We start from the raw sequence: 14,361 nt of genomic DNA on the forward strand, positions 1-14,361 counted from the left end.
AACCATAAAATTCTCTCACACCTCCTCCCCCAAAGAAATGTCAATGGTAAGAGTTAAAAGGTACATTAGAGACAAAACTTCGAAAGCAACTAAAGTGGCCCACTCAAATGAAAACCATTAGCTTGCCTCAACATGAGTTCTTTTCTCGCTGAATTTTCAAAGAAAGAAGAATATGTGACCTTCAAGTTGTGTAGTTTGATGGTAGCCCACTACCCTCATTTGAGTTTGTATGTGTCTTGGCGTGTTCTATGTATTTCTCTTGTTTGAGATGTTCCGTGTGTATTTGTGCTACTTTGACATAACCTAAGGACTTGCCTTAGGTATACTTTAGTGATTAAGCTTACCTTAGGGGATTATCCTAGGTAAACCCTTATACATTGTATATTTCTCTTTGGTATAAAATTAATTTACTTAAAAAAATATAAATTAATATTATATTTAAATAAATTGATATTTATAAATAAATATTATGTTTAGTTATTAATAATATGAGAATACGAATATATTATTTTACTTAAATATACATAATATGTTAAATTAAAATTATAATAATAAAATTAAAACAAATTTAAAATTACATTACTTTTCTTTTAATACATAAATATAATAATAAAATTACCTCTATATAACTTGTGATTCCAATATAACCTTTAGAAAATATTATTATAATATTTTATTATTTAATAAATCAAACAATACAATGTTAATAATAAAAATAGATTATTGAAGTCATATTTGATTTCTTCGAACCAAATGTAAGCTAATAATAACATTTTGATTCAAGAATCATGATATTTTGATAAAGGATTGAATTTTAAAATATTTTCTGATTTTTATTTTTTGGAAAAAAATATTTTATATTGTAAAGGATTTTCAATATTTTCCTTCGTAGGATTTGAATTAAAATTATTAAAAATTAATAGATAACATTAATCTTTTTATAATATGTAATAAAACTTTAATAGTCTTAATTTTTAATTTCATGAAATTATAATCAGTTTTTCAACAACATTTTTGTAAGTACATTAAACAGAGACATAAACTTAAAAGACATAAATACCCTTAATCAATCACATAAAAATAAAAACTTATAAATTTTTTAATTACATCGCATAATAATAAATTATTTAAATATTTAATTATATATTTAAAATTGAGTAATAATAATTTTATTATTCGAACAATGGTTAATTTATTTCTTAGGGAAAACAGATTTCAATATATTGACTTTATAAACTAGTACAAGTGCAATTAATGTTTTCCCTGAAATTGCATCAACAATATTCCCACATCAATCCATGAATGCAACTTCAAGGAAAAGCAATTATTGAATTTGGAGGTCCATTTCACCAATGTGTAAACATTTATTCATAATTAACAGCAATTTATGTCATGGACCACTTAGACGATATTATTTAGCTATCAACTATATTTATAAGTAGGGCTGGATATGAGTCGAATTGAGCCTGAATAGGGCTCAATTTATTTTCGGCTCGTTTTCAGAGAGCCCAAGCTCGGGCTCGGGCTCGGGCTCACCGAGCTCGCTAAACACATATTCGTATTCGGTTTGATTCGCATGTAGTTCGGGTTCGTGTGTTCGGACTCGGATTCGCTTTGAGCTCATATTTCAAGAAACAAACGGTGTCGTTTTTTGTTTAAAATTTTGAATTTTTATTAAAATTTAGGCTTGCGAGCCGAGCTCGGCTCGTTTAATCGGTGTTCGGATTCAGACTCGTATTCGTTTTTTATATAAAATTTAGGCTCGTGTTCGGGCTCGAGCTTGTTCAAGGCAAGCTCAGGCTTGGGCTCATTCGAGCAAAGCTCGTTTCAAGTCCGAATAAGCTAGCTTCGAATCCAACCTTATTTATAAGTATAAATTAAATTAAATTAAAATTATATATTGTTTCTCTTATAAAATATCCTTTTATAAAAAATTTTTAAAAATATTAAAACTATTTTAAAAATCCCATTACTTATATTTGAAATTTTCTCAAAGACACTTGGAGACCCAACACTCGCTAAAAGGCGGAATGATATTGACTTTAAATTTAAGTTAATTGTATATAATTAACAAAATGCCAACACTAATAAGACATAAATAACATTACATGTACAGATAAATTATATAAACTTATTTATATAATCTGATATGATAATATTTAATTTGATAATTTTTTATATGAATATATAATCAAATATGACACATTTTCAATTGCCAATTCAATAATCTCTTTGTAATTAAAATTTAAAAAAAAAAAAAAAAAGAATCAATGTTGTGAGATCTTATTTATTCTAGAAGGTTTCAATTTTGGGTTTATTTAGGAAGAGTGGGTCTTCTTTTTACAAGGTCAATAATTATGACGTGGTTGACTTTAGTTGACCTTGACTTAGTCTTCTCATGAAGACTTTGTCTCAGCCGGTACCTGTCAAATTAAGGGAGAAACTTCGCCAAGAAAACGGAAGATGTCAAATTATTTATTTATTCACAATAATTTTTATTTTATTTCGTTATAAATAAATAAACCAATATGGAAACTTTTGAAATTTGCTAGAAAGATTCATTAAATCGTCAAAAGTTTATTAAAAATTGTGAAAGAATTTCATAAGAATCCCCTTTTGAATTCAAATATTTATTTTTATTAAAAAAGTTAAAGTTGTTGGACTTAGATGTAATGTTTAATATTAAAATATTGACGTCTAATAAATCCACTCACACATCCTGTGAATGTGTTTTCATAGGCCAAAAGACAAAAATCCTCTAAGTTTGAAATGCCCATTTTCCAACCCACATGCTAAATTTGTTCATAAAAATTATTAATTTTTATAAAGTTAGTTAAAAATAAAAAGCACTCTACTTTTACTGAATTTAAATAATATTTTGCCCACCAAAAATTATAAATTTTTTATCCATCCATAGTTAATAATGATTAAACTAAAAATTATAAAAAATTATCGATATAACTAAAATCTTATTTTTATCCATTGATAATTGTTTCCTGTAGTTGTGATGTTTAACCTTAAAAGGTTATATTGACGGCTATTATTTTTCTTATTGTCGCTATCTTAACGCCTTATTCTCCTACATCAGTTTCTTCTATCTAGGCCATATGATAAGTCTTCCATGATTACTATTTGTACTAATCAAGATGATTGTATAATTACTTGACGAGAACAACGGATGTGGAGCTCATGTTGAGAGGAATATTGACAAAAAAAAGCCTGTTCGATATTGTCACTTTCAATAGTTGTGATTAGGGTAAATCATCTCCGACCCCTACCTTCAAACTGCCCTATTGTCATTTCTATTTAAAAAATTATCTAATTAACTTGTCATTCTTTATTTTAAATCTAAAACATAACATTGGGGGTAACTTTTGTTGTTAAATAAACCTTTGAGAGACTTTTGTTACCCAATCAAACCTTAGGGGCGTAAAATAACTCTGGATGTAATTTAAAAATTTGAAAGGTTTGCTAAAATATTGGAAAACTCATATTTTAATAGAGAAAAGAATTAAGAATAATAAACATTTTATTTAAACAGAAAAAAAAAAAAACCTGATAATGCATTAATGAAGATAAGAATGATTACCAGAAACATAAAAAAATAAATAAAAAATAAATGATCGTCAACAACCAAATTAAATAAATTAAGCAAGATGAAAATGATTATCAATAACACCAAATCTTATAAAAAATTCATTATGATAATGAAAAAATTAGAAAAACATGAGCAAGAGTGTCCATTAAGTAAAGTTGGGTTCACACTATTAAGATTAAAGTATAAGATTGAGTGAAAAAAAAAAAAAACACACACACAGGAAAAAAAAAAAAAATTATTGAAAACTAAGACACAATTCAAAATTTTAATTATCACAATTTTTTTTCTATTAAATAAAATTTGTGTAATCCCTATAATTTTGTTATTCCTTTGAGTAATATGAGTTAGATTCGAACCAAATTGAGCTTGAGCTCGGCTCAATTTGCAAATGATTCAGCTCTCTTTGAGTTTGAGTTTTTTAACTAACTCATTATTAAAACGACATCGTTTTAATATATGTTGATTAAAACGATATTATTTTGTATCAAAATTTTTAATTCGAAAGCTTGATGAGCAAGCTTGAGCTCGTTTGAGTTTGTTTAAGGCTGACTCGTTTCAAACTCTTTCGAACCGAATTTAAGTTCGAGCTCTAACAAATTCGATTTGAATCTAACCCTATATTAAATCATTTGTATGTTTGACTATATATTTGATGAGAAAATGTTTGTTAAAAATTTTTTAATCAAATTTGTTTTATAAAAAAAAGAAAACTTTTTTTAAATTCTATGTCACTTTTGTTATTTATAATTAATCCTTTTAATTTATAAATTATTAAGAGAACTTTTTAGGGCTTTTGTCGGTAACTATTAATTAAAAAATGATTATAGTGCAGTAATCATGTTGTTAAGCCATGCAATAATAATGATTAATTAATTAAATTAATAAATTAATTAATTAATTAATTTGATTAGGACAAGGAACTTTCTAGCATATTTCCCATCATTCTTTCTTTTTAAGAAAGAAAAATTAGATGAACTCCTTTAACTACCTTAGATATGGTAGGACCAAAATCATATGTAAATCTTACATTATTCTTATAATAATAATAATAATAATAATAATAATTTTTTATAATAATATAGATTTTATTTTTATAATATCAAACAAATATTCCACCTTTTCAATAATAATAAGCTATAAATAATAAATAACATAAGATTATCAAAATATTCGTTACTTATTGATAAAGTTACTTAACATTATTAATATCAAATTTTAGAGAAATAAAAAAAATTATTAGAAGATAAGAAACTAATTTATGATTTAAAAAAATAAATATAAATAATTTTTGACATTTTCCATGATGACGATGATGGAGATAAATAAATAATAATACTGGACTGGACTCGATGTCGATCATACTGCCTACCTTCCAAGGTTGAGCACTGCAAAGTGTGGGCCTGACACGTTTAACAACAATGACACATGTCATAATCTGAACGGATGATGATGATGATAATGCCTTTATAACAGACAAAAGTTTTAAAATTAATTAATTACAAATAAATAAGTCTAGACTAGATATTTAGCTTTGTCGTCTTATTGCAATGACAACTAGAACCAACTAAGCAAGCAAGCAAAGTTTTTATTGTCACATGATTCATAACAAAGCATTGCCTTATTCTTATTATTATTATTATTATTATTTAATCTTAATTAAATAATATTAATAATTTTGAATAAATACTTTTTTAAAATAATATTTAAAAGGGTCAAATTATTATTATTATTATTATTTGAAGATACTTAGGGGAAAATTAAAAGAAACTGACTAATTTGATGAAACTTGAGAGCCCACACCACACCACACCACAAGGTTGCTTTTGCTCCTTTTAATTTCTTTTTTTCTAGCATGGATAAGATGATTAGATTTGAAGATGTAGAAAGGTTGAAATTTGTTGGTAAATATACCAAACTTTCCCTCCCAACTTTTGTTTTTCTATGTATATCTAGACCTTATACAACAAAAAATGTCAATTCAATACATTTACTTATATAAAAAAAAAAATGTCAAACTTTTTTCTAATGAATTACTTGTATTGACTTTCTTCTAAGTAACCTTTAATTACTCCCAAGAGTTGTCATTAATAAAATTTTCAATACTTTCTAAAGACGGTAAATGTGTCAAATCATCAGTTTGTAAGCAAAGGTTTAAGCTTGAACAACCTGAATCTTATATTTGAGTCAAACGAAAAAAGCTCATTCGATTTGAGATCTTATAATATCAATAATCATTTAAAAGATTAAAATCTTATAATAATAATAATAATAACTTTTTTCTAACTTTAAATATAATATATGGTAATTCATATGTTGTATGATTTAATAGTAATATCTTGAATTAAACTCAAATTCAAAACTTAGCCGAACTCGATTGAGAGGAGCTTGACTTGAGTGTTTTTGCACCCCTAATTCTTCTTATTAATGAATTTAAATATATATTTTTAATGGGTTTGTAAAGAAAGTGGGCCACGTAATTTCATGAATCAATGAATTGATAGGGATTGCAAGGAGAGCCCAATAAATTGTGTTGGACATTCCACCAGTTAGGACAGCTCCACATGGTAGTGTATTTCCTTCCTTCCTTCCTTCCTTCTTATCTATTATGGGAAAACAGTTGTCGTCTGGTCATTGAAAATATAAATAAATTTCAAGAATTATATTTAAATTAAAAATATATTTAGATATTATATTTAAATGTAATATCTATTCATGCACATTCCCACAAAGTAAATGTCACCTTAGTTTTGATATATCTCTTTTCTTTATAAGATCTCTAAAATAACAAAATTCATTACAAAAAATAAATAAAATTGTTATAAATAAATGCATAATGTAAATTTTCATCAACTCACAAATTATCAACATTTAATCAAAAAGATATTGTAATTTTGCTTTCATCAATAGTAAGAAGCACTCATGTTTTCTATGGACAAGCTTTAATTATCCAATAATTCACTTGATCCAGTTTAAGATTCTGCTCCAATGACAAACTTGTTGGATAGGATCTATGAGATATGAAAAATTCAGAAAAATGAGATAGATAGTTACACACACATGATCTGGTTGAATTGAAATTATCTAGTTCAACAAAATCATGTCAACATCTCTTGCTTTATGAACACAAATTTCAGAAAATATTTGAAACTTATTAACTAACTAACAAGAGCTCAGAAATTTTAACACTTACAAAATTCTGTAACACCCCCATTCACTACCCTATACATGTATATAAAACTGTCTGACCCATGACTAACATTGCTGCCCTGCAAGTACAGCAAATTTTCAAGCTTTGCATTGCTCTTGTCATTGCAGTAAGTTCATGGTGCTGTGGTTAAGATACCTGCAAATCAACCAGAAAAACAAGAGAAATATGAGAATGATCCAGCTGAAAAATATATCTAATGGTTGATACAAATTTAATGCAGAGTATGTCAAAATTTTACCTTATCAAGTGTATGAGTGCTTTTTTTGCTATCCTTTGTGTAATTCAGGAGATAGCAATGAAGCTTCTGGAATTAGCTGCCAACAAAATTCACTAGTGGGAGAGTAGGTTTCTAATGCAAAAGTGTCAGCGAGTTGACGACATTCCAAAATCTTTGCTTTTCAAAGCTTCCGAAACACTTCCTGTGCATTATGGCATTGGTGAGCCTGCACCCTTATTAACATATGCAATCACTAGAAGGATCAAAAGTACAGCTCAAACTTTAAAGCCACTGAAACGTTCTGTTCATCAATTTCTTCCCTGAAGATATGAATAGAACAAAAAATTTTTAACATACATCATCTATATCAAAATGACAGTTTAACAACATATTGAAAAAAAAAAAAAAAAACACTGAAAAGTTGGAGCAATGCTGCTATGTTTTGGTTGCTAAAATTCAGCAGCTCCACACGCTGCCTCTCATAATATATAAATCTATGTAACATTTTAATGTACTGGATTCAGTGAGATTCTAAATCAACCAAAATTTTTTGCATTCACATTCCGTCAAATTCCAAATCAATCAGATTTCACAGTATCTTTCTCAAAACCAAAAGGTTTAAAAAAATAATGAACAAAATATATGCAGAAGCAAATATGTTCACCTTATCACGTATGCAACAAGAACCAACCAATCTGTCTATTGTGATTTGAGCATAACATTAATTGATTCGATATGTATAAGTCTAGATATGAAAATGATTTTAAATATGCTTACATGAAGCAGAAGAAGGAAACTGTAATGACTTAGCAATCACAGTCTACTTCCATTTCACCTCAAAAATCCATCATTTGAAAACAAACTTGAATCTGGCAACCATATATCATGAAGGAACTTTAGCACATACAGGTACCGGCAATTGCAAATATCAAACTTTGAATGGAGGACCTTCCAGGTAACTTTTACCCATGAGAGTTGCAGAAAGGTGAACTTTTAAAATGGAGATTAAAGCTCATCTGAATTTCATTTTGACATAATTTACTGAGATGACAAAAAAGTATAGTAATAAATGAAAATTTTTTATGCTAGATATTGACGAACCTGGAATTGAATGAGATAATTTTCAGATCAATTTCTTCATTTTGAGATCTAAAATTGCTCAGATTCTGCTCAAAATGTTTTGTCCCTGAAGCTCAACTCATCTAAACCATAGAAAAAAAATGAGAAAAATTAATATAAAGTCTGCATTTAACACAAAAAATCTCACAAAAAAAAAAAAGGCTAAGCATAATATCTTCTAATCTTCTTGAACACCCTTTCAAAATAAGACTCAAGTTTTAAATACAAGGTATTCAATTCAAAATGACCTAAGTTAAATGAATCTTCTGAAATTTTCCAAATTACATGGACGTACTACTACCTTGAGGGTCTTCTTGAAGATCATCTAGCAAGATAAAATGAGAAAGATTTAGTACACTTAAAAATTGAGTCAAGAGGATAAAATAATACTCTGTTAATGAAACACTTGAAAAATGGTTGAGGTGTAATTAGAAGAATGACAAACCTTGGAAGCAATGAAATGATCGTCTGACTGATTGTTCTAAAATAAAGCTCAATTCTCTTTCCTTCTCTGAATTGTAGATGAATCTACTATCTATTTGAATGATAGGGATTTGAGTGATTTTCAACAGTATTTTCCTCTGCCCTCTCTTACAGTTCTTTTAACAATAAGAGGTACTCAATCCTTTTGATAAGGCTTGTAGATCTTTACATATTAGAATGAACTACGGTTGAATGGTAGTCCAACCATACATAAAGATTCATAAATACTTGAAAGAATATTTCTAGACAAATTCTTTCAACTATTTTTGCTAGTTTGGTATCGGCTTCCTTAGACTTATTGATTTCAATAAGAACTAATTGAGTTAGATCATTGACAAGATCATACGATACATATTTAGAACAATAGCTACTTGATTGTTGACAAAGTGATCTTGAACATAAATGATGAAAACACTCCCGGACCAAATATAGTTGCTTAATCTGATTGTTGAATTATACCTTCTCCTCCATCCACAAGATGAGAAGTTCATCCTTCTCGAAATTGTAATCTTTAGGAAATATTGCACAATAACCAAAACATCTCTTTGAGGAAAATTGCACAATATGTGAGATGTCTTTCATACGTGAAGGAAGATGATGATAACTTAACCTTAATACTGGGAAAATATCATTTTTGTCAGCCTATATATTGTATTTTTATATAATCTCGGGCATCTGAAAGACCTGGAGGGTCATAACTGCCAGAGGCAATTTTTGTGCACTTTTCAATAAAGTTCTTCTGTGACCTAAATATTGTTTTTATACATCAATGTTTATACTATCAAAATTCGCATGCCTTCTATTTCCATTTATTCACGTTCCAAACATCATCTAAGACAAGTAAAAACTCGGTTTTTCCCCTATATTATTTTTTCCAATTTATTTTTCATGTCTTTTAAATTAGGCTAAGGTAAATATCAAAGATCCTTTAATGGCTAAAAAAGTACCTTCAAAATAGTGAGACTCTCAAAGTTGTCAAAGACATAGACCTAAGCATTTTTTTCAAAATAGAAGACTTTGAAAACCTTGCAATCCCACATCATGCCCGAATAATTTTCATCTTGCCAACTCCACCCATACCAATTAGGGATGTCAAATAAAATATGACATAAACACCTTGCTTAGTTGAATCATATGAACTTTGCTCCTTGATGCACAACTTGATTTCCCTCTGGAAATCACTTTCAGCTCTTCGGTCTTGGAGACCTTTTGAACATTGAACCTGAAGATACAGAACGAAGTCTCATCGTCCTTCTTCAGTTGAATTTCTTCAGCTAGACTGAGCAGAAATCCAACCATCTTCAACTTTGATCTCAGCTTTTGAAGCTCTGAATCAACTCCTCCCACAAATTGTAGGTCAAAATCCTGCAATTCCCAGGACCCCAGAACCTTAAACAAGCCGTCAAAGAGTTGAACGACGTTGGCGGCCTTGGTTTCGGGTGTTGGAAAGAAGATAGAAATAAGGGTTTGAAGAAAGAAAAAGTGAGGCAATGGTTGGTGTAAGATTCCCGAGAATAGAAGAGAATTTGATAAAGAAAAGTAGCGCATTATGCGCTGTGAAGCATATTGTCTGATGGGTTCTTCTTGGTAAGTAAGTAGGAAATTTAGGATGATTATACTGTTAATATTTAAAGTCAAGAGAGTGAAATGATTGGCAGTTGCGAAGCTTTTTCCAAGAGGAAGAGAAAGTGAGAGTGATGGATGGCGTGTCCTGAATGGAGGTAGTATCTTGGTCAAGACTCAAGTGAAAAGTTAATCTGACAATTCACATGACATGGTGGGTCGGACTCGGACGCTCCGTGGCTGTGCGGGGCTGTATTTGACATGACTCACATGGGCTCACAACCTGCACCATGAAAGGGCAGGCTTTACCAGCATGTTGGAAGAGTAAGGCCTGGACATGGCTTAAGGCCCCTAGGCAGTGCACCTACGGGTCTATTGCGGATTGGTTCGCATGTTTTATGGGTCAATTTGTTATATTATGTAATTCTTCAATTTTTTAATTATTTTTTAATTTTAACTCGATAAAAAGAGTAGTTGATTTGTCTTTGGAGAAATTTGGTATGAGAGATTGATAAACGAACTAGTTTAGGCTCTATTCTTTACTTATGAAATCATTGTTGGTCATCTTTAGCTTTGATACAACGAGAGGTCGAAGGATTAAACAGATTTTCACTGAAAAATTAACACAAAAATTTGGATTCATCAGAAAGAAAGAGGAGTTCGAGGTTTTACTCTACCAGAACATTCAGAGAGTGGACAAGATATTATTCTGCCTTTCATATGAAACGATAGAGTAAATCTGTTACAACAATGCAATATTTTTAGCTGAAACAGTAATATAAGCCGAATAACTGATTCAAATAAGAACTTTATCAAAGAGATTTTTGACAAGCAAGAGTTTGCCATATATATAACACTACCAAAGGCAGACAACATTGGCAACAAAAATCTTAAAGAGAAATTTTTTATATTAATTTATAAGGAAAATCCAACATAGCTAACATTTAGAAATGAAAGTACACTTATTTCATTCATTGGCAATGCATCCATTGATGCTTATTAATTGAAAGTAAGTTGAGGAAGCCTTCATGATGAACGCAACTGATTAATTTAGCAAGGCGACCCAGCAACACACAGCCATTGGCTAATAAAGAGACCATCACAGTTGAGATTAGGGTTGATCGAATTGAAGAACTCTGTGGTCATGTTGAACGACTGTGTGATGGCAAAGCAAGTGTCTCCCTTTTCAACAGCATACACTGATTCGCATTCTGGGCTGCATTTCAGCGTCCTAGCTTTCCAGAAACGAGCTCCTGCTCATCCAAAATTACGTAAAACAATGAATGCTTATAGTGTTTTTGTTTCTAAAACTGAATTTGGAAGTAAAGATAGGAACTTACCATTAGCCTTTCCGCTCTCAGCCAGTGAGATGACTAGAAAAAGAGAAATCAGTAAAAACAAGTTAATAAACATAGCCCTTTTGTTGTTTCCCATCTCTTCTTATTTTTACTTAAATAATTCAACTTTTGTTAGATATGGGATCCATGCATAATCTATCCTTCTATTTATACACACTCATCCAAAGATGAGTACAAGAGTAAAGCCAAAAATCATTGTTACGTTGCCGCCTTCATGAAGACAATGATGTGTGTTGTGATTCACATCATTTAGATTAACAATATTATTTGTTAATTTCGGCATATGCAAGGCTATTAGTACGTGAAGAACTATATTGGGGCTAGCTATTGTGAATAAACACAGAATTCATTACTCTCAAGTATGTGTGAAAATATCTCGTAATAATATTTTATCAATAACTACAATTACTGAAATATATGGCCATAATGGGATTTCATTGCCTTTAAAAAATCAAATGACAAAGTTAAGGGATGATATGAAATAGACACCAATTTTTTGCCTCAATCTTAATGAGGTATTAGGTGATAGAAGGATTTGATAACACAAAATAATCATATTGTTGACAGGTTTATATCTTTCACATATTCATAAATTTATAAATTTGCACTGCTTCGTCTATAAATTTTTGCACTAAAATCCCAACAGATACAACTTTATATAAACTTTGACTGTATCGGAAGTTAATTAGTGCAAAAGCATAAACAAATTACAGGTGGGATTATTAAATAAAATTTGTGTTAGAATAAACTGCATATTTCTTAATTACAAGAAGAATAACAGACGGCAAAACGGCAGCTAAACAATGCTAGCAATTGTTTAATAACTTTCTTGTTTAATTTTTGTTCCATTCTCAAGCTGTGTCGCCTATAAATAGAAGGAAGGGATGGAGCAAATCAACATGCAAGAAGAAATTTATTTTTCTTTCAAACAAGTTGAGAATCGCTATACCCTAAAATGCCAACTTCTTTTTCCATCTTGTTTGTTTAACTTGCTGTTGTTTCTTTCTCTTCTTCTCATCATAACCGTGGCTGAAAGTCGAAGTCTTATAGGTAAACTAAACAGCTTGGTTTTGATCTAAAAATAATTTTAGGCTGTTATATAAATATAAAATTTTTAAAACTATGTTCAGAGTTAAGAAATATGTAAAACTTATAAAATTTATTTTGCATAAACTAAATAAAATAAATCAATATCGTAATCCACCTAATCTATCCACATATTATACAATACTAAATTAAATTTTAAGATTATAGGAATACTTAGATCACCAAACAATTTGAATTTATAAGGGTGTTGAGATTATCTATTGACGTAACTTAGTCTTTCACTTTAAAATGCTCTCTTAATGACAATTTTTAATGGGATAAAATATATTATAGTTATACTGCATCAGGTTTTAGAATGAGGCCTAACCAATAGATAAATAGGTTAGTTAATCTTCTATCAAGGTGTAATAAACCTTAAAACCCATACTAACTTTATCCACCCCACCCAGATCGTAACCTTTAATTGTATTAGATTATCATTATTGATCATTGAAGCACATTTGTAATCTGACATTGGATTATTCAAGTATCCAATTTTATTAAACCAAAAATATAATTAATTTTAGCTCGCTTTAGAAAATTTCTAATATATTTGCACTTGGAAAACATTAATTTTTTTAATTTCATTTTAAGAAAAAAAGTAAAACAATTTTCAGCTTTCGGATAATCAATATTTTTAACTTTAAGTGACCACTATTTTAAAAAGCAAAACAGTTTAAAGATAAATTACATTTTAATAATAAGTCTAGTTAATATGATCACCAATAATGAATCAAAATATTACTAATGTTTTCTATCGACATAAGATTGTCTTTCATCACAATTACTAATAATCAAATCAACATAGATCATATTTGTGGGTGTCATAGAAATAACATCTAACAAAGTGATCATAAGTAGTGTTATATCTCTGTCAATCCTCCTTATGGTTTCTCCTAAACCTTATGTTTAAGAAAAAAAGAGAAATCTTTTTACTTCCAACAAAGCCTCTCCATGATTTTTCTTTAACCTTATGCTTTAAAAGAAATAAAAAAAAAAATCTCTTTGCTTTCAACGAAACCTATATATTTCAACTTTACTTGAGACTCATGAAATATATATTATATACACACACAACTATCAGATTCAAGAGAAAACTTATATTGAGACACATGTTGTACATTAACCATAATATATAAGCACATATGTGCATATACAAATTAATAACCAATATGATCATGATAAAAAATATATACATATATATCAACAAATTATAACATAAAACTCTCATTAACTTTAAATATTAAAAAACCTTATTCATTGTGGCTTATGGGCTATAAGTCTTATTCCTTTAGTTAAGAGGTTACATTTATATCAACTTTATTTTTATATCTTTTTTTTTTTTTTGAGATTCTTCACTATAAGATATTTTAATTCTATATGTATTGGGTTTAGGTCCATTCATGATGGGTCAACATGATCCAGAGACAAAAGAAACTATCAAAAGGCAGTTGCAGAGCAGTTGGGAGGCAGTTGGACTAATACAAGGATGTTGAAAAACTACCTCCTCAAAAGGTTAACATTTTTATAGAAAGCAAAAAAGCTTTCTTCTCTTCTCTTCTCCTAGAACCAAAAATGCATAGAAAACAAAGAGACTAGATCTCCTAAGGATTGCAGTACTCAGACAAATAGAGTCATCGAAATTGACTCATGTTAGACTCTCAGATTGTATTTTAATCAATAATGCAAACAAAATTGGAAATCTGGGTATGCATTTATGTTTATATAA

General features: G+C 29.1%; 1 long non-coding RNA gene across 7 annotated transcripts; it reads right to left on the reverse strand.

The window, feature by feature from the left end:
• Nucleotides 1–6,645: 6,645 nt before the first annotated feature.
• On the reverse strand, nt 6,646–10,333 carry LOC123199154. 7 transcript variants are annotated; one of them, XR_006498209.1, is made up of 6 exons: nt 8,588–10,333; nt 8,444–8,467; nt 8,125–8,225; nt 7,801–7,892; nt 7,045–7,343; nt 6,646–6,941 (listed from the first exon to the last, which is right to left on the reverse strand). It is a non-coding gene; the product is annotated as an uncharacterized LOC123199154 (long non-coding RNA). The 7 variants fall into 7 exon arrangements; XR_006498207.1 differs by having other exon boundaries at nt 7,801–8,039; XR_006498203.1 differs by lacking the exon at nt 7,801–7,892.
• Between the last annotated feature and the right edge of the window lie 4,028 nt (nt 10,334–14,361).

The sequence above is a fragment of the Mangifera indica genome, chromosome 16, assembly GCF_011075055.1.
Source record: "Mangifera indica cultivar Alphonso chromosome 16, CATAS_Mindica_2.1, whole genome shotgun sequence".
Taxonomy (NCBI): domain Eukaryota; kingdom Viridiplantae; phylum Streptophyta; class Magnoliopsida; order Sapindales; family Anacardiaceae; genus Mangifera; species Mangifera indica.